The 21,797-nt window shown below is 45.6% G+C and overlaps 1 long non-coding RNA gene across 1 annotated transcript in view; it reads right to left on the bottom strand.

Annotated features, from left to right (window-relative positions):
- LOC122945043 overlaps nt 1-19,591 on the bottom strand; it is a 67,464-nt gene extending 47,873 nt beyond the window's left edge. Inside the window, exons 1-2 of the long non-coding RNA XR_006391082.1 lie at nt 19,551-19,591; nt 18,990-19,034 (exon numbers count right to left, since the gene is read on the bottom strand). This is a non-coding gene — a long non-coding RNA (uncharacterized LOC122945043). The remainder of the gene's footprint in view (nt 1-18,989; nt 19,035-19,550) is intronic.
- Between the last annotated feature and the right edge of the window lie 2,206 nt (nt 19,592-21,797).

The following is a 21,797-nucleotide window of genomic DNA, read 5'->3' as shown; positions in this document are numbered from 1 at the left end:
GTTCATTGGGCATTATGGCACCTATGTCCGCTACAATCGGAGGTACTAGCCAAGTGGAATCACAGTCCGGTGCAACTAAATTTCGTGCACTCCCTGTCTTACCGTGCCCGGTCCTCCCTAAGATGGTGGACCCATCTGGAGGACGGCAAGTCCCTGATCCAACCCTTTTGGATCATACTTACCACAGATGCATCCCTAGTAGGCCGGGGAGCACATCTTTTGAACAAGACAGTTCAAGGAGCCTGGACATCTCGGGAGAAGTTATTGTCATCGAATCTCCTAGCAATCAGGGCGATCAAACTATCCCTTCTTCATTTCGCTCTCTGCATTCAAGGCAAAGCTGTGAAGGTACAGTCAGACAGCATGACCGCAGTAATGTACATCAACAAGCAGGGAGGCACTAAGTCACAAAGTCTCCTGAGAGAGATGGGTGTGATATTGGATTGGGCAGAATTGAACATCACCCATTTATCAGCCGTCCACATTTGTGGAGTCCACAATATGATTGCAGATCGCCTGAGCCGAGGTCTTCCAACCGGAGAATGGTCTCTCCATCCAGATGTCTTCAAGGAGATAACGCTCAGATGGGGCATGCCAGAGATCTATCTCATGGCCGCAAGGTTCAACACCAAGGTGGAGAGGTATTGCTCCCTTTACAGGGAGGACAACCCGATGGCAATAGATGCACTGTTAATCCCATAAAAGTAGAAGATGAGTCCACCTTGCGCTCCCTACTGGTGGGTCTGCGAACAATCAGCAAAACTGACTCCGCTGCTAAGTGTCAAAAGGAGCTGTTGTCCTCCTTCAATTTCAAGATAAGAAGAATGGTTAAGTCACCCGAAGGTGACGTGGGACACCAGCGCTGGAATAGCAGAGCCCACCTGCTGCCACCTTCTACGTCTGGGATTAGTTGGTAAGTATTGATAAGAGGAGGAAATGGAAGGGGCGGGTAGCGGGACCGGAGCGAGAAAAAAAAAAAATATATAGTAGAGAAGTAAGCAGCCTGATACGCTGGCCTGTTTATATTGAATTGAGGGAGAAGGCAAGTTCAAGCAAGAAAAAATCTCAGTGTGCAGTGTACAATGCGATATGTAATTTGTACCTGGTAAGATCCTGCCTGATGACGGTCTGTATTGTATCCTCTCCGGTTTGTTTCTTTCTTTTAAAATCCAAATGGGTGTGCTGTGATGAGTCCGTCCTGTGTGCTCACCTTCTAGCACAAACGCTGCCCCGGCCGGAAGCAAGCGTGGTGCGAGGGAGCTGGTTGTTGCCGTCGTCCTGGAGACCGCTGCGGTGACGTCACCTGTATAGGTACTGTAGCCGTCGTAGGACAAAAACCTCCAACGCGTTTCGGAGCCTATCGGGCTCCTTCGTCAGGGATGGTTAGCGCAATGTCCGTGCAGGTTTAAGTAATCTATCCGGTCTCCATGGTGACGGGAATCGGCTTGTAAAGGGCAGATATATAAGGCGGAGGACTGAGATTTTTTCTTGCTTGAACTTGCCTTCTCCCTCAATTCAATATAAACAGGCCAGCATATCAGGCTGCTTACTTCTCTACTATATATTTTTTTTTTTTTCTCGCTCCGGTCCCGCTACCCGCCCCTTCCATTTCCTCCTCTTATTAATACTTACCAACTAATCCCAGACGTAGAAGGTGGCAGCAGGTGGGCTCTGCTATTCCAGCGCTGGTGTCCCACGTCACCTTCGGGTGACTTAACCATTCTTCTAATCCCATAAAAGTTCGGGCTGGCCTAAGTATTCCCTCTAATTTCCTTGATTCCGAGGGTAAAAATCAGGCAGGACCAAGCATCAGTCATCGCCATCATTCCATACTGGCCTAAAAGAGCTTGGTTTACCCAACTCATTCAAATGGGGTCAATTTTGGAGGCTTCCCCCAGAGTGAGTACTGGTGTCGGGGGACACTCAGATCTCTTCAAATGCTCAACCTGACAGCCTGGAGGTTGATCAGTCCCTTCCAAGAATAGAAGGGCTATCAGGGTCAGTCTTGAGAACCCTATAACACTCCAGATCTGATACTACTAACAGATATTATTCAAGAATTTGGAAGATTTTTTTCAAATTGGTGTTCCAGTCGTCAACTGTCATCCACAGACGCTTCCATGCCTACCATCCTACAGTTCATGCAGGATGGTCTGGACAAGGGGTTGTCACCGTCTACCCTCAGAGTGCAAACTTCTGCTATCTCGGCCAGGTCCATTTCTCAAGAACCCCTTATCAAGAGGTTCCTAAAGGTAACTTGAAGGTTAAAGCCTACAGTAATCAGACCTATCCCGGTATGGGATTTAACGGTCGTGATCAGGGGGTTATCTTCCCCCCCCCCCCTTTGAGCCTTTAAAGGAGGTGGAGTTTAAATTTCTTTCCTGGAAAATAACTTTTTATTGGCTATCACTTCTGCAAAGCGAGTTGGGGAACTCCAAGCTTTTTCTGCTTTTGAGCCGTACACCAAGACCGGGTGCTGCAAGACCGGGTTCTTTTGAGCCGTACACCAAGACCGGGTTCCTGCAAGACCGGGTGCTGCTCAAGTTCTTGCCTACCTTTATTCCAAAGGTGCCTTCATTCAGCAACATCAACCAGGTAATTTCTCTTCCAGTTTTGGCTCCACTCCCCTCCTCAGAAGAAAGAGGGCTCCATACCCTCAATATCCTTTTTTTCCCGGTACCCACAGGAAAGCCTCTAAGCTCTCCATCAGTCGATGGAATAAAGAGGCAATTCTGAAGTCTTATGTGTCTCAGGGTTCTGAGCCACCTGAGTTTGTAAAGGCCCACTCTACTCGAGCGGTGGCTACTTCCTTTGCAGAAAAAAGCTTGATTCTACTGGATGTCATCTTTAAATCAGCTTCCTGGAGTTCTCACTCCACTTTTATCTCACACTATAGAGTGGATTCTAGGATAAATAGCTATTCCTCATTTGGTCGGACAGTGTTATCCTCCGCCAGACATGAGGGCCCTCCCTTGGGGGTTTCTACTTGCTTATCCCCATTTGTGCCACTGGTTAGGACGTAAGGGAATCGTTAATTTCTAACGATAGGTTGTTTTCCCTTAGTCCTAACAGTGACACACAAATATCCCCCCCCCCCCCTTAGTTATTGGTTGGTAAATTGTTATACATTATGGTTGCTTATTTCCATTTATAACTACACAAGGGGACTGGGGGTGATCCCCCTCTTTATTGGAGGTGGGAGGGTCTAGGTAATTATTAAATTATTAAGTGTCTATAAAATTTCCACCTGTACTACCAGGCCCAGGGGGGGCAAAATACCTGATCTGTGCCACTGTTAGGAGTAAGGGAAAACAAATTATCGTTAGAAATTAATGAAGAGCGGTAAATCCCTCCAGATGATGGGGCTTCCACTACAGGATCACTGAGTCACTCAGATACTAGCTCTCTGCTTCATGTTTCCTTTAGTTTTTTTTTAGTTTTTTACCAGCTGCACAATAATGGGGTGTTTATGACCCCGTCTGCTGACGGGACAGATGCAACCTTTAATTGAATATTCTAAATAAACTCGCCCCTCCCCAGGCTGGTGATCTCACTACTTAGTTTCTTTCTGTCCTGTGTGGATGAGGACAGATTGGGAGTCCTGGGCTTGTCCTGATGCTTTTTCTCTAGCTTGTGGAATGAGCAGCTACAGAGGGAAAATGAATTCTCTCCTGTTCACATATACATGTAATTGAGTAACACAAATCACCACATCACAAGAGATCCTGCTTGAGATAGGTAATCTGGCAGGCAGGTATTAGTGCCCTCAGTGTTATGCCACTTGCTCTGCTTAGGATTTGGTAGAAGTTGCCTCTAGTGAGGTGGTGATGGTCCTCAGGAAAACTCTTGATATTGATGAGAGTATACCCGGAGATGACATCCTGGTCACTGACGACGTGTGACGCTTCTATCTGGTAAGCTAAGGTTAAGCCACCTTGACGCCTGGTGGATGGTCTCGACACGTATGTGAGCTAAGAGCTTCTATTATTCATTTATAGTCGGGATTGTACCACTTTTATCTAGAATGACCCCCATTTCTTAGCTCTATTGTTTGTATATATAACGGTGTGCAGCCGTTTTGTTTTTTGTAATTATGTTTGCTTCATGGATATGCACCTGTGATTCTGAAGGTTCTAGTCTAAATTTTCTTGCAATTTATTCAGACCAGTCACTTTTCTGCCAGGAAGCAAGGCTTGCAAAAAACTGGCCTCATGCACACAAGCGTATTTTCCATACGCTTCCCCAATGGCACTTAGCAGGAGGTTACCTGGCTTCCTCGGGACAGGGAACAACGTGGAGAACAGTGATTAAAAGCCCCCTGCCCTTTACCTGCTCCAGTTTCCTGTCTGTCCCTTGGGATATGTGGAGAACCTGCCTGCAGGTGGATCGCCTGTACTTCTTTCTTACACTGCCATTGTTCTTCCTGGCTGAATCAGGTGGGCTGTTGCTGTGGACTAAGACTCTGGGATAGCAGTTGCGGTTCTTTGGCACGAAAGTCTGGCATTTGCAGGTGGCCCCCAGCTAACCCACCGCTCTATGGAGCTTCCGGTGAGAGGATTATGCCTTGCGATAGTGGCTGCAGCGAGGGATTCTCGGGGCAGGGATCTTCCTCATCCGGGACGTCAATTCCAGCGTGCCATGACCAGGTTTGCACATGACTTTATGGGAACTGGAAAATGTGCCTATGAAAGCAGTGGGTAGAATGGTGATCAGAAATCTCAATGCCTGGCTCATTGTTCGGTTCTGCATCTGGAGTACTATGCCATCGTTTGCGATGTCTCTACTTTCTGAAAATGAAGCCTCCTAGGGCCTTCAGCCCAGTAAGCTGCCTGTCATTTTTCTAATGTATAGAATGCTGGGTTGCACCTGGTTGGTGGTGGTTTTTCAACACCTTGTTCATTGGTGGAGGTTCTCATAAAGGGTTTCTGGCTATTGGCTTAGGAAAAAAAAAAAATCTTTATTTATAGGGCAAAGATGCCATAAGAATTGGAGGAGAACCTTCACAGAGGAACAAAAAATTTGACTTTTGCAGGAAATCGCTGGCAGCATCTTACAAGAAAAAACACTTTGTGCTAAATGTACACACTAGTGTCAGAGGAATCACCATCATTACTTGAGAGCATGAGATATTTTAAAAGAGGATAAGAGTTCTGCTATTGATGCAAGATTATATGTAATTTCCCCAAAACCATCTACCTCTAACGAAGACTCCAGTTCGTCCTGGTCTATTTCTAGATCCATCAGGAGAAATTTCATCCATTTAGTCAGATGGTGATTTGGTTGGCCGCTCTGCTCTGTAGAAGAGACTGCTCCACTTCTAAAAACCATTAGAGCCACAATTAATGAAGAAGAAGCTGAAGAATCACATTCCATACAAGATCAGCAGTTTCGGGCATAGGAGATTAAAAAAAGTCCAGTGCATGATAACATTAGAAAATTGATATCTAATGAGCTGAAGGACCTGGAAAAAAGATCAGGCATTTTCAGACTGTTTAAAAGTAGGTATCTCTTTAATGAAGAAAGTTCTGCTTATTGGGATTAAACTTCTAAAATAGATGCCCTGGGGCTAGGATAAAAAAAAAAAAAAAAAAACAACCCTCCTTACCCTTTGAAGACATGGGTTCTCTATGGGATCCGATTGATAAAAAAAAATACAATGTAAAACTCTTCTAAAAAGATAAAAATCCTCTACAGCCATGTTAAAGCCAAGCATTGTGGCTACATCTAAGTCCAGAACACTATCTTTATGGCTTTCTCAATTAGAAGAGCAGCTGGTGTCAGGCACGCCAAGGGAGGACATTTTCCACTTTTCTACCGCTTCCACTTTTAAAACGAGCCTCAAATTTTATTGCGGACGCCTCTGCAAATTCAGTAAATTTCTTGGTAAGATCTGCGGCCCTGTCAAATGCCTCACACAGAGCACTATGGTTAAGATTGTGGTCAGGTGATACAACATCAAAGAACCGTTTATGCGGTAACCTCTGCGTGGGTTATACATTTTTTCCAGGACATCCTCCATGACAGCACCACATGGAGGATGTCTCCCTGCCCACTATTGGTACAGCAACAGAGCAAGGTTAAAAGCTCCCCCTCCCTCACACCCACCAGTGTTTTTTTTTCTGTCCCAATAATGGACGGGGCAGAGATAGGGTCTCTGAACTTGGACTAAGGCAGGGGCTTAGATTGGGGGGGCATGTTCCTGTCCTTCTCTTTTCGCCTGACTAAAACCTCCTAAACTGGGGGTACAGTAACTTCTCCCCCAGTCCCTTCTGGTACCTGACGGCCAAGTGGCTGGCTTGAAGGTAGGAGTGTGTGGAGGCCATGGGCTGGGTAATTGGTAGCTGCATCTGACATCACTTCCGGCCAAGTAAGGGCAGCCAGAATTAATATGGCGCCCATAGGAGTCTCAGGGAACAGCTGGTAGGTGGAAATGCTCAGCATAGGCCGTGGCAGGGGATGCTTGAGGCCTGGCTGGCCGGCCTCGTTTCCCATCCAGTGGACGCTTGGGATGAGCCCTGAAAGGAAGAGGAGGAGCATCGCGGCAACAGGAGGGCCAAGGGTATTTAAACCAGATGGGGTATAGCAATAGGGTCCTTCACTATGGATAACTCAAGCTCTATTCGCAGAGAGAAATCCCCAGAGCCTCCTATTTGGGGTCATGTGAGTAAATAACTTCTTGATCCCTTATGTTTAAAATTTGGGAAAACTATTCTAAAAAATTGTTCGTCATATCTTCCTAGGGGAAAAAAGACACTACCCATATGGTGGAACCTAAAAGATGTGCTGAAACAAAAGGCTTCAAGATACATACACTAAAAAGTTATGCAGTGATTGTATCAATAAAATAATGAAAGAGCAGCCGTCACTATTGATGGACCTTAGGTCAATCATAAGGGAAGAAGTAAAAGCATCCATGTCATCCCTTGTGCCCTCTCCAGCTATTGGTTATGCCCCGAGAGCCAAAAGACTCAGAGGATATGGGTTTACAGAGGAAGAAGATTATTTTTTTCACCCTCCACATCCTATGACAAGCAGCGGAAATACTGCTTCTCATCAGATGATATGGAGAGTCTTCTCGCTGCCATTAGAGAAACTATGGCTATAGAAGAACAACAAAAAAAGTCTGTTCAGGACGAAATGTTTGCAGGCCTAAGAGCAAAAAAGAGAAAAATATTCCCAATAATTTCTAATCTAATAGAGATTATTTTAGAAGAATAGTAGGATGTGGAGAAAATACTTTTTATTCCTAGGGAATTTAAAAATCATCTAACCTTTGATAAGCAAGAGACGAAACTGTGGAAGAAATTCCGAAAATAGATATAACAGTGGCTAGGAAAACGGCAATGGCCTTTGAAGATTCATCACAGCTAAAAGAACCGATGGACTGGAAAGCTGACTGTCTCTTAAGGAAAACTTGGGAGATAGCTGCAGCTTTAGTCAGTACAAATATTGCCGCTACTTTGGTGGCAACAAGGTCTGTGCTTTTGTGGTTGTCCCATTTGGAAAACCATTTAAAGATGGGGACCCCTAGGGAGGATATACTTGAATCTATTCCTCTTCTAAAAATGGCTACTGCAGTAGTAGCAGATTCATCGGCTGAATTTGCCGCCAAAAACGGAGCCGTTTTGAACACTGCAAGGACAGCCTTATGGCTAAAGAATTAGTCGGGGCGACCTGGCGTCCAAAAATAAATTGTGTGCAATTCCCTTTTCTGGGGCTTATGTCTTTGGTCCGGTATTAGATAATATCCTTGAAAAAGCCTCAGACAAAAAGAAAGGCTTCCCGAAAGAAAAGCCCAGAAAAACAGTTTTTTCGTAGGAGATTCCAACAAAAGAAAAAAAAATTTTTAAAGACCAGGGAAAATCAAGAAGATGGTCTTATACCAAAGGAGGGAAAGGGAGGGGGTTTTTACTTAGCCCCAACAACTCCCCAAAAATTCTAAGAAATTTAATAGAAGACATGACAAAATTAAAAAATCTAGGGGCAGTGATACAGGTCCCAAAACATCAGGAAAGCAAGGGGTATTCAAGACTGTTTCTCATTAAAAAATAAAATAAAAAAAATGAATGGTTCATTCAGGACCATAATAAATTTGAAGCGTCTGAACAAATCAATAAAATATTGACTCTTCAAAATGGAGTCTATCAGATCTACCATACCTCTAATTCCTCCAGGAGCAGTAATGTGCACCCTGGACCTGAAGGATGCATATTATCATGTACCAATCCACCCAACTTACCAGAAATATTTAAGGTAAAGGAGTATGGCCAGGTGAGTCATTATCAATTCCAATGCCTTCCATTCAGAATATCATCAGCCCCTCGTGTATTCACAAAATGAATAATAGATATTGTGGCTTTTCTCAGGGGGAAAGGAATAAAAAATGTACCATATCTGGATAATTTTCTTCTGATTGCATACTCCGTGCACACGTTAGTCGATCACACTCCGATTGTGATTTCTCTTCTACAAGACTTAGGTTGGATCCTGAATGTGGAAAAGTCAAAACTAACTCCAGATACCAGGAAGATTTTCTTGAACTATACTAGACTCCATATTGCAGAGATCCTTCCTTCCGGTGAACAGACAGGAAAACCTAATAACAAAAACAGGGCTTTTCAAAAGAAATCTGTACAATGAGAGGCAATAAGCATCCTAGGTCTGATGACGGCTTGTATCATGACAGTCCCATGGAGTTAGTTTTCATGCAAGATTGCTTCAGAAGATTATCCTCTGTTTGAGATGGAAACCATCAATCCTTAAATCAAAAAATTCTTATCAAGATGCTTGGGAATCTTTGGAATGGTGCAAGAATGCTGGGAACTCATTGACCGGGGTCAAGATCTTCTGATTGGTCAGCACATAAGAATCTTGTCAGACAACATAACAACGGTGGCGTTTCTCAAGCATCAACAAGGGACAAAATGCCCTCTACTTCAGAGCCTCTCCCACCGGATTTTTTCTTGGGCGGTTCATTTAAAAGGATTACAAAATCAGTCAGCAGACTTTTTGAGCAGACATTATGTAGACCCAAGCGAATGGTCCCTAAACAAACAGGTGTTCAGGGATTTGACCAGGAACTGGGGATATCCCGAAATAGACCTTTTTGCCACACGGAAAAATGCTCAAGTAAGTTCCTTCTTCTCCCTAGACCCCTTATCTCAAATATGGGATATGAAGCTGGCTTATCTGTTTCCTCTAATTCTGGCTATTCTCAGGAAAATCAGGATGGAGTCATCAAAAGTGATTCTAATAGCACCGTTCTGGCCGAAACAAGCGTGTTTTCCTCTCCTAAGCTCGATGGCTTTGGAAGATCTGATAACTCTCCCTCTAAAGACCAGCTACTGTCCCAAGGTTCAATCTGTAACCCGAGATCCGCAGGCTAAAGTTGACATTGTGGATCCTGAAAGAGACTTGTTAAAATTGCAAGGATTATCGGACAAAGTAATATCAACCCTTCAAAAAGGTCATAATCAGGTAACCTCAGCTATTTATAATAAGATATGGAAAGAATTTTGCTCATGGACATTATTAAGGAATGGAATCTGCTGCTTCATGATTTGGCGTAAATCTTGGACTTTCTACAAGATGTCTTTAATAGGGGTCTGAGACCAAGCACCCTGAAGGTTCAGATAGCAGCCTTAAGTTGGTTCAGAGAATAGATGGATAAGTGGGTGTATAAAGGCAACCACAAGGATTAGGCCAACTCTGAAATCCTCAGTCCCTCCCTGGGACTTGACAACAGTTCTCAATGGTTTAATAAAATAACCCATTGCACTTTTACAAGATTGCTCTCTGAGACATCTATGAGCGATCTACCGTCTTTCTAGTGGCAATAATATCTGCCTGCAGGTTTGGTGAAATACAAGCCTTTAACCACCTGGGGACCTTAACTTAAAATCTTAACTGATAGGGTCATCCTTAGGCTAGATCCAACCTTCTTACCAAAGGTAGTCTCTACGTTCCATCTAAATCAGGAAATTGTATTGGCTACTTTTGTGTGGATCCAAAAAATGACACGGAAAAAAGCTTCCATGTGCTAGATGTCAGACGTTGTCTTCTGATCGATTTAGAGGCTACCAGTAGGTTTAGAAACAACGCAAATATGGTCATATAATTCTGGCCGAAACAAAGGCAGGAAAACTTCCAAAACAACGTTAGCCAGATGGATAAAATCGGCAATCCGGGATTCCTACCAGCTTCAGGGAATAGCTTGTCCTCAAAACATTAAAGCCCATTCCACCAGAGTGGCAGCAGCCTCGTTGGCAGAGCATGCGGAAGCCTCTATCGACGAGATTTGCAAGGCTGCAACATGGTCAAATTCTCATACCCTGAAAACACTATAGATTAGATATTGCGGGAAACCATGAGCAGACGTTTAGACAAAAAGTTCCCCAAGCTGTGGTCCCTCCCTAAGTCTGTATACTAATCTGGAATTTCTCCATGTGGTGCTGTCATGGAGGACGTCTTGGAAAGTAGGAATTAGACCTACTGGTAATTGTATTTCCAGGAGTCCGACATGACAGCACCCGGATTTCCTTCCCCTATCTTCCTTGTGGTTATTCTTTGGCTGTTATATTAATTTAAAGGGTTTTCAGTTATAGACATCCATTATAGTGTGATATTTTAAAAAATACTGGGGGGGGGGGCTTTTAACCTCTCTCTGTTCCTGTCCCAATAGTGGGCGGGGAGGCATCCTCCATGTGGTGCTGTCATGTCGGACTCCTGGAAATACAATTACTGGTAGGTCTAATTTCTGCTTTCTGTTAATATTAGACAAAGCCTCTGATAAAAGGGGTTCTGTAACGGCCACGTACACACACACAGGGGGGAGGATAGTGACCACTGTGCTCACCCCTGACCCTACCTACTTGCCACACGAGTCCTGATGACAGGGGACAACTGGAAGCAGTCCCTAACTTAGGATACGTGCGGGAAGGACAGACAAGACAAATAACGGATAGTGAACGGACTGGGTCAAAACCAAGAGGACAACGCAGTACAGAGGGATAAGCAAAGAATGGTCAGGAGAAGCCGGGGTCATAAATACCAGGAGAGTCGAAAAGTACCAAAGGAGTCTGCAAAGAATAGTCAGGTGAAAGCCGAGGTCAATATACCAGGAGGGATGCGCAGTACAAGAGGAGCAGGCAAAGGATCGTCAGGAAACAGGATCAGGTAAGTACACAGGTATCCAACAACTGCCAGGAACCTAAATTAATAGGCAACCTGTAGCCAGCAGGCTGCCTGTATTTATAGTGGGGAGTGAGGGTCATATGACGTGGCCAGCGTCACATGACCGACAGACCGACCAGTCGAGCACAGAGTGATCAGCTCGGCGCTCAAGGCAGACCTAGGAGCAGGGAGCCTCCCAGCTAGCAAAGCCGCCCTGGGAACGAGGTCAAACACAGATCCTCGCTCCCGAAGCTAAGCAGCAGGTCTGCGGCTGATGGGAGACCGAGTGCCCCTTCGGCACCCTGTTACAGTACCCCCTCCTTTTACGAGGGGCCACCGGACCCAAGACTTCAGGCGATGGCCTTTCAGGGTGTTCTAAATGAAATTTTCGAACAAGTCTAGGAGCATGAACCTCCCTGGCAGGTACCCAAGATCCCTCTTCAGGTCCATACCCCTTCCAGTGAATCACGTACTGCAAGGAATTACGCACCTTCCTGACATCCACTATTTTAGACACCACATACTCAACAGTATCATTAACAAGAACCGGCAGAGGCGAGACTTTCAATGGTACTACCGGTTCAAAATATTTTTTAAGTAGAGATTTATGGAACACATTATGAATGTGGAATGACTCCGGCAGCTCCAACCTAAATGATACCAGGTTAATCACCTCCGTGATCTTATATGGTCTAATAAAACGAGGAGCAAACTTTTTAGAATCTACCTTAAGAGAGAGATTCTTGGAGGACAACTATACCTTATCCCCAACCTGAAAATTCACCCCCCTTGAACGTCTCCTATCGGCCTTGAGTTTCTGAGAACTTTGAGCCTTTTCTAAGTTTGATTGAACTCGGGCCCAAACTGTGCACAGTTCAGAGGAGAGCCTATCCGCCTCAGGGTTAGAGGAGGAGATGGATAACCTAGAATGAAAACAGGGATGGAAACCATGGTTATAAAAGAAAGGTGAAACCTCAGCAGAAGAATTGACACGGTTATTCAAAGCAAATTCAGCCAATGGAAGAAATTTAACCCATAATTGCTGGTTATCAGCAACATACAACCTCAAGAATTGTTCCACAGACTGATTAAGGCATTCAGTCTGCCCATTACTCTCAGGGTGGTAGGCAGAGGAAAAAGACAATGAAATTTGACATTTTTGACAGAAGGCCCTCCAGAATTTAGACACAAACTGCACACCCCTGTCAGAAACAATATTTTCCGGGATACCATGCAATCAAACAATTTCTTTCACAAAAATAGACGCCAGGGTTTTGGCATTCGGAAGTTTAGACAGGGGAATGAAATGGACCATCTTGCTAAATCTATCGACCACTACCCAAACCACAGTCTTACCCTCTGCCGGCGGTAGGTCAGTTATAAAGTCCATCGAGATATGGGACCAGGGTCTACTGGGAATGGGTAGGGGTCGTAGGTTACCAACAGGGTGAGTCCTAGGTGTCTTGGACCTGGCACAAACCTCACAGGCTGACACGTAGGATTCAACCTCTTAGCAGACTCGAGAAACATAAGGTTTTTATGGTCAGTGACAACAGTTACACAATGCCTTGCCCCCTCCAGAAAATGCCTCTACTCCTCAAATGCCCATTTAATGGCCAGCAGCTCCCTATTCCTTATGTCATAGTTTCTCTCTGTGGGAGAGAATTTCCTGGAGAAGAAGGCACATGGTCTCAGGTTAGTGAGGCTAGCAGGACCTTGTGAAAGGACTGCTCCTGTGCCGTCCTCTGACGCATCCACCTCCACAATAAAAGGTCTCTCCTGGTCAGGCTGGATCAGAATGGGAGCGCTACAGAATGTCTTTTTTAATTTTTCAAATGAAGAAATGGCATCAGTGGACCAATTCTCCAAATCTTCCCCTTTCTTAGTAAGGTCGGTCAACCGTTTAGCAATTACAGAAAAATTCATGATAAATTACGATAGTAATTGGCGAAACCTAAGAACCGTTGTAAGGCCTTTAAGGATGAAGGTCTTACCCATTCCTTAATTGCTAGTACCTTACCAGGATCCATCTTGAAGGCGTGAGGAGTCAGAACATGCCCTAGAAACAGAATCTCCTGTACACCAAAGACACATTTCTCTTGTTTACCGGATAGCTGATTCGCCCTCAACACCTCTAATACTTGTTTAACATGAGACACATGGGATTCGAAGTCAGGAGAGAATATAAAAATGTCGTCAAGATAGACAATTACAAATTTACCTAAGAACTCCCTAAGAATGTCATTCATAAAGTTTTGGAACACAGCTGGGGCATTGCTGAGTCCAAAAGGCATCACCTGATATTCAAAGTGTCCTGCCGGAGTATTGAACGCCATTTTCCGTTTGTCTCCCTCCTTGATTCGTATTAGATTGTATGCACCTTTCAGGTCAATCTTGGAAAACCAGGTTGCCCCCAGAACCTGGTTAAATAAATCCGGAATCAATGGGAGGGAGTATCTATTCTGGACAGTGATTTTATTTAATCTCCGGTAATCGATACATGGCCTAAGACCACCATCTTTTTTCTTAACAAAGAAAAACCCCGCCCCCATAGGAGAGACAGAAGGTCTAATATGCCCTTTACCAAGGCTCTCCTTTAATATAATCTTCCATGACCTTGCGTTCGGGCTTAGGAAGATTATAAATTTGCCCCTTAGGAAACTTGGCCCCCTCTACTAGCTCTATAGTACAATCATAAGGTCTATGGGGGGGTAGAACCTCCGGGGTTGGTGATGAGAATACATCAGAATATTCCCTAACAACAGTGGGTAAAGTATCAGACTTTACTGAGACCCTAGCCTGTACCACGGACAAGCACGAGTAACACTTAGGCCCCCATCTCACCAACTCCCCTTTGGACCAATCTATAGTGGGGTTATGTAGTTGGACCAAGGCAACCCTAGTACCACCTCAACTGGTAGGTTCTCCAGGACTAAAAAGGAACATCTCTCTGAGTGGCACACACCCACGGTTAGAGAAATCTCTGTGGTACATGAGCTCACTGTACCACCAATAAGAGGAGTAGCATCAATAGCCATGACATGGATAGGAGTTGGTAAAACAAACATTGGAATACCCAATCTTACAGCGTACTCAGAGTCAATAAAGGAAGCTGGCTGCTGAGCCAGAATCAATAAAGGCCTTACCCGGCCATTTATCTACCCCCAGAGAAATCGTAATGGGTACCAAAAGCTTACATTTAGAAAACTCTTTACTTTCTAACGATAATTTGTTTTCCCTTAGTCCTAACAGTGGCACAGATGGGGTATTCTGTGGACTGGTTAGGACAGGTGGAAGTTTTAATGAAATAAAAGAACTGAACATATACACGCCCTCCCTGCCCCCAATAAAGAGGGGCGTGACCCTCAGGACATCGTGTAATTACAAATAGACAAAAATAACCACAATTAGGATAAAACTAAAAAAGGGGGGGGAAATTTGTGTGCCACTGTTAGGACTAAGGGAAAACAAATTATCGTTAGAAATTAACGATTCCCTTACGTCATAACCAGTGGCACAGATGGGGATTTAGCAAGTAGAAACCCCCATGGGAAGGTCCTCATGCCTGGCGGAAGATAACACTGTCCGGCCAAATGAGGAATAACTATGTATTCTAGCATCCACTCTATAGTGTGAGATAAAAGTGGAGTGAGAACTCCCAAGAAGCTGACTTACAGATCATGTCCAATGGGATCGAGCTTCTATCTGCAAAAGAAGTGGCCACTGCTCGAGTAGAGTGAGCCCTTACAAATTCAGGGGGCTCCGAGCCCTGAGATATATAAGACTCCCGAATTGCCTCTTTAATCCAACGACTGATGGAGGGCTTAGAGGCTTTCCTCCCCTTATGGGTACCGGAAAAAAGGATAAGGAGGTTTTCATCCTTCCTAAATACCTTGGAGCGTTCCAGGTAAATCCTAAGACATCTCGAAATGTCGAGGGTATGGAGCCCTCTTTCCTCAGAGGAGGAGGGTGGAGCCAAAGTTGGCAGGGAGATCACCTGGTTGATATTGTCAAAGGAAGGGACCTTTGGAATGAAAGTAGGCAAAAATTTGAGAAGTACCCGATCCTGCAGGAACTTTGTATAAGGCTCAAAGGCAGAAAAAGCCTGGAGTTCCCCAACTCGCTTTGCAGAGGTAACAGCCATCAAGAAGGTGATCTTCCAGGTCAGGAACTTGAAACCCGCCTCCTCTAGGGGCTCAAAGGGGGGAGATGATAACCCCTCGAGCACGACCAATAAATCCCAAACAGGGATAGGTCTGATTACTGTAGGCTATAATCTTCAGGCTCCCTTCAGGAATCTCTTGATAAGGGGGTCTTGAGAAACAGCTCTGTTGAGACAAGCAGAGATTGCTGAAATCTGCACTTTAAGGGTAGCGGGTGATAGCCCCTTGTCCAGACCGTTTTGTAGAAATTGGAGAATTATCGGGATGGAAGCTTCAGCGGATGTTTGCTGATGCCTAGTACACCAGGATGAAAAAAATCTTCCAGATTCTGGAGTAGGCCTTATTGGTAGCTTCTGATCTGGAGTGCTCTAAGGTTCTCAAGACAGACCCTGATAGCCCTTCTATCCTTGGAAGGGACTGATCAACCTCCAGGCCGTCGGGTTGAACATTTGAAAATTTGAGGAGATCTGGGTGTCCCCCAACACCAGTACTCTCTCTGGGGGAAGCCTCAGAAATTGACCCCGACTCATCTGTAAGAGTTGGGTAAACCAACCTCTTTTTGGCCAGTATGGGATAATGGCGATAACTGACGCTTGGTCCTGCCTGATTTTCATCAAGACCCTTGGTATCAAGGAAATTGGAGGGAAGATGTAGGCCAGCCTGAACCTCCATGGGATTGACAGAGCATCTATAGCCACCGGGTTGTCCTCCCTGTAAAGGGAGCAATACCTCTCCACCTTGGTGTTGAACCTCGTTGCCATGAGATCGATCTCTGGCATGCCCTACCTGAGCGTTATCTCCTTGAAGACCTCTGGATAAAGTGACCATTCTCCGGTTGGAAGACCTCGGCTCAGGAGGTCCGCGATCGCATTGTGAACTCTGCGGATGTGAACGGCTGACAAGTGGGTGAGGTTCATTTCTGCCCAATCCAGTATCACCCCTATCTCTCTCAGGAGACTTTGTGACCTCGTGCCTCCCTGCTTGTTGATATATAGTACAGCGGTCATGCTGTCTGATTGTATCTTCACGGCCTTCCCTCGAATGGAGGGAGCAAAATGAAAAAGAGCTAGTCTGATCGCTCTGATCTCCAGGAGATTCGATAACAATAACCTCTCCTGAGGTATCCAAGTTCCCTGGACTGTCTTGTCCTGAAGATGTGCACCCCAGCCTACTAGGGATGTGTCTGAAGTAAGTATGATCCAAGAGGGCTGGATCAGGGACTTGCCGTCCTCGAGGTGGGACCCCCACCTTAGAGAGGATCGGACTTTGTAAGGCAGGGAGAGCACGGAATTTAGTCCCACTGGACTGTGATTCCACTTGGCTAGTACTTCCGACTGGAGCGGACGTAGATGCCATAATGCCCAAGGTACTGCCTCTGCGGTTGAAGACATTAGTCCCAACATCTTCATCCATGTTCGAATCGTTACCTGTTTTGGTACAGAGAGAGAACAGGCTGTCCGTTGCACGGATTGCCTTCTTTCGGGAGTGAGATGAATCGTCATCCTGACTGAATCCACCATGAACCCCAGGAACCTTACCGAGGTGGCTGGTTGAAGTTGGGATTTGTCCCAATTGATTATCCATCCCAACTGATGCAGGAATGTAACAGCCTGTTGGATGTGTTGGGACAGGATCGCTTGGGAAGGAGCTCTGAGGAGCCAGTCGTCCAGGTATGGAACTATACTCAGGCCCTGAAGCCTTAACGCGGCCACCACAGAGACCACCACTTTGGTGAAAGTGTGTGGGGCTGAATAAATCCCAAACGGGAGGGCCACAAACTGAAAATGTCTTAGGACCCCCCCGATGTTTCCCGCGATCCTTAAGAATCTTCTGGACCCAGGATGGATGGGAATATGGAGATAAGCATCCTTGAGGTCTAAGGTTGCCAAGAAATCTCCCGGCAAAAGAAGATTGGTCACCGACTGGATAGTTTCCATACGGAACTTCTTTTGTTTTATGAAACGGTTGAAGAACCTCAAATCTATAATCATCCTCCAACCTCCGGTATTCTTGGCTACCAGAAAAACTGGGGAGTAGATAACTGTTCCCCTCTCTTGGAGAGGAACCTCTTCTAAGGCCCCCTTCTGAAAGTATTCTAGCACGTAATTCTCTAGAATATCTTGCTTGTTGCTGGGAAGAAGCCTTGTTTGGACGAACTTGTCCGGAGGCGGACTGCTCAAGTCCACAAGGTAGCCCTGAGAAATTATGCGCAGGACCCAACTGTCCTGGATATGATCCTGCCAACAAGGTAGAAAATGCTGTAGGCAACCGCCAACGGAAATGTGGGGAGAAGGGAGCCTGGGATTTCCAGTCAGACCGGCTAAATACCAAGAGCCTCGAGGAGGCCCGCAATCAGAGCGCCGAGGATTTCTTGGGGGGGTCTAGAACCCTGAGAGGATTTTCCTCCTTTACGGGAGCCCCAATCCCTCTGGGCTCTGGGTTGAGGTTCCGACCTGGAACCAAACCTTTTGCCCCGACCATGAAAGGACTGCTGGGGAAGGGACTTGCCCTTCTTGTCTGACAGCCCTTCCATTATTTGGTCAAGCTCTGCACCAAAGAGTTTGCCGGGTTTGTATGCCATGGCACAAAGATTGTGCTTCGAGGTCGTATCGGCCTTCCATGGTTTCAACCAAAGCGGACGCCTGCCCACGGTTGAGAGAGCCATGGACTTAGATGCCAGCTTCAACTGTTGTGGAGCTGCGTCACACAGGAAGCCTATGGCAAGGCTGGCCGTTTTACATGAGGCCAGAATGACGTCCCTAGAGACCCCCTGGTCTAGGTCAGATTGAATCTGGACGAATCTTGTCTTTAGGAAATTCGCCACTTCAGAAGAAGAAATTGCGACTGAGGCGGAGGCTGAGGAATAAGCGCGCCTAGGGGCGCAATCCGCCTTCCGATCCATTAGATCTTGCAAACTTGACCCGTCGTCTGATGGGATTAGGGTCCTTCTTGATAATTTCGAAATCGCCATGTCCACTTTTGGGACAGGCCCCCAGGAAGATACCTGATCCTCTTTGACCGGAAATACTGACTTAAATCTTTTGGTCAACACTAGACCTTTCTCCGGCTTTCTCCATTCCGTCTTCATCAGAGATAGATCTAGAAGAAGATACAAGCGGCACTTCTGCTGTCAGCGATGCGGTGCGCGTGTCCCGGAGAAGATCCACAGATAATTGTATAGAAAGGACCAGCACTCGCTCTAATTGTAATTTCAAGCAAATTTAATGGTCACATACATGTGGTAAGTGACGCGTTTCGGCTGCTGAGAGCCTTTGTCAAACATAATGAATACAGGTTACAAACAAATTTAAATAGCCCACGATAGAGCCGGAAGTGACGTAGGTAACCATAGCAACGTCGTAAACAAAGAACACAACAATGCTGAGATAATGACTTAACAAGTAAATGAACAAGTGAATGTCATTAGTTAACAGGGCACCATGCTTTGCAGTGCTACATTCTGCTGATCATAGTTATATTGTAATATATTACTCAATATTGGATGCTACAAACTGTAGCAAACTTGTAGAAAAAAAGAAAACATCATTAATTCTCAGTGCACCATGCTTTACAGTGCCACATTTTGCTAAACATAGAATAATAATGCAAAATACTGAATGCAACAGTGCTACAATATTGTGTGGTGAGACTTACGCCCTGATCAAGCACTAAATGACATGGGATTTGGAATCAAGTTCTCTGTGGAAGAAAGAGAGAGGGAACATGTTGAAAGGGTTACAGCACACTGTATCTTACAGAAAACTATTTAAATCATAATCACGATTTAACCCCTTTGGTTCTAGGGTTTGCAGGCGATGAATCCAGTAGGCTTCTCGTTTTTTGAGCATTTTACACCTGTCTCCTCCTCTCCTGGGTAGTGATACGCGCTCTGTGATCTGGAAGCGCAGCTGGGAGGTGGCGTGTCGGTGTTTCTCAAAGTGATGTGGGATGGGAAGTAGTAGATTTTTCTTTCTAATGGTGGATTTATGTTTACAGAAACGATCTTTCATCCTCATGGAGGTCTCACCGACAAGTACACAAGAAAAACTTACTACTTCCCATCCCACATCACTTAGAGAAACACCGACACGCCACCTCCCAGCTGCGCTTCCAGATCACAGAGCGCGTATCAGTGGCAGATAGGAGACAAGAACATGGGTAAAGCCGTACGGCAGGTAAGTCACACAGCAAAATAACAATGTTATCTACTCTTACCTGCCGCAGCCAAGATGGACGGAGGCTCCAGGCTGGGAAACCCACGGTCTTGCCTTCGCTTAACCCCTCCGGGAAAGCACGCCCCTTCCGGAGCAAAGACACCACCAGAAAACCTCCATACACCAACCACACCAATACAACATACACCAGGTGGGGGAGGAAAACAGAGACACACCGGAGGGGAAACACAGCCAGGGTAAGGAAACAATATAATAAATAAGGGTGACTCACACAGACACAAAGACATACCGCCAGGGAGCAGAGCTCCTACACAGGCAGACAACAAAATAAGAATGACCACAGGCTCCAACACACCATCTTATAAAGAGGCCTGAGGTCACACCCACCACACCTAGCAGACACACCTAAATTAACCCAGTGACAACCAAAACGGGGAAAGCACCAAATAAAGGAAAGTGTACGTGCAAACAGAAACCTACACGTTGCCCCCGGCAACCAGTCTGCACGCAACAGCGTCACGGTCAAACCTAAATTGGCCGTGACAACAGTGCACTGTAACCCTTTCAACATGTTCCCTCTCTTCTTTCTTCCACAGAGAACTTGATTCCAAATCCCATGTCATTTAGTGCTTGATCAGAGCGTAAGTCTCACCACACAATATTGTAGCACGGCTGCATTCAGTATTTTGCATTATTATACTATGTTTAGCAAAATGTGGCACTGTAAAGCATGGTGCACTGAGAATTAATGATGTTTTATTTTTTTCTACAAGTTTGCTACAGTTTGTAGCATCCAATATTGAGTAATATATTACAATATAACCATGATCAGCAGAATGTAGCACTGCATAGCATGGTGCCCTGTTAACTAATGACATTCACTTGTTCATTTACTTGTTAAGTCATTATCTCAGCATTGTTGTGTTCTTTGTTTACGACGTTGCTATGGTTACCTACGTCACTTCCGGCTCCATCGTGGGCTATTTAAATTTGTTTGTAACCTGTATTCATTATGTTTGACAAAGGCTCTCAGCAGCCGAAACGCGTCACTTACCACATGTATGTGACCATTAAATTTGCTTGAAATTACAATTAGAGCGAGTGCTGGTCCTTTCTATACATTCATCAGAGATAGGAGAGAACTATCTGCTTTAAAGGCCTTCCTCCGGATCAACGTCCTGGTCCCCCGACCGGATGGATCTTAGTAGCCACTGGGCTTTTTCTGGCAGAAAAAAATACGAAAAACCGTCCTCCTCCTCAGAGGAGGAAGAGGCTGAACCGTCTCTCGCATCCTGAATCCCCGATACCTCCATCGCCCGATGGGGAGAGGAGGGACGACGGCGTTTTAGAAACCAGGGCATGTTTCAACTCTTCTATGGAAGCGTTCACTTGGTTCATATTGGTCTCCATATAGCCCTTTACCCAATCGACAACGTCGTGGACCGACGGCTCCAGCTGGGGGAGTGTCTTGGCCCTACAGGGTGGGCACCGGGAAAAGGCATAGGTGTCCTCCAGCACGATCTGGCAGTCATGGCACTGCAGGTGGTGTCTCTTGCCAGAGGACTTCCTGCTGGGCTCTCGCTCACCGTCCCCAGTAGAAGACATGGCTGAAAAATAGAAGAGATATGAATTAAGCATAAATTCAAATAAAAAAAAACCTTTAACAGCAAGCTTCAGGATCTTTACCCAGAAGATCCTAGCAAGGTCAAAGAAAAAAGGCTTTTTAGCAATAACAGAGGATTGCAGCACTAGCAAACCAACACACACGGACAATCTCAAGGTTGACAGAAATCTGCGCTCCAGGAGACTGAACCTAGAGCCTCACCACGTTTAAATAGAGTGTTTGATCGCCAAAACAGAAGCTCTGCCCACTAAAGGGGCGGGGTAAACCTTTAAAGCCTACTTCCTTAGCCTTATATAAAAACATTCTCTGGGACCCCAGAGAGGGCCCCCTAAATCTGATAAAGGCGCAAAAAGCCCACCTGACGTCACTTCCGCAAGATGGCGGCGCCCAGCAGAACATGCGGGACGCCGTTACCGCCGCTTCAGTCCTTGGAACGAGGTAAGGCCGAACGCTCCAGAGACTAAGGGAGCATTAGACCTCAGGCGGCATAGAGGGAGCGGAAAAAGCTCTCCCAAAGGGAAATAAAAACACTCTCTCCACCGCTAGGGATGGAGGAGTAGACCACCCGTCCTGTCTTGTCCGCAGGACAGAAAAAAACACGATGTTCTGAGGGTCACGCCCCTCTTTATTGGGGGCAGGGAGGGCGTGTATATGTTCAGTTCT

This window comes from Bufo gargarizans, chromosome 1 (genome assembly GCF_014858855.1).
Source record: "Bufo gargarizans isolate SCDJY-AF-19 chromosome 1, ASM1485885v1, whole genome shotgun sequence".
Taxonomy (NCBI): domain Eukaryota; kingdom Metazoa; phylum Chordata; class Amphibia; order Anura; family Bufonidae; genus Bufo; species Bufo gargarizans.
The sequence above is the reverse complement of the archived record's forward strand: the minus strand, read 5'-3'. Positions and strand labels throughout refer to the sequence as shown.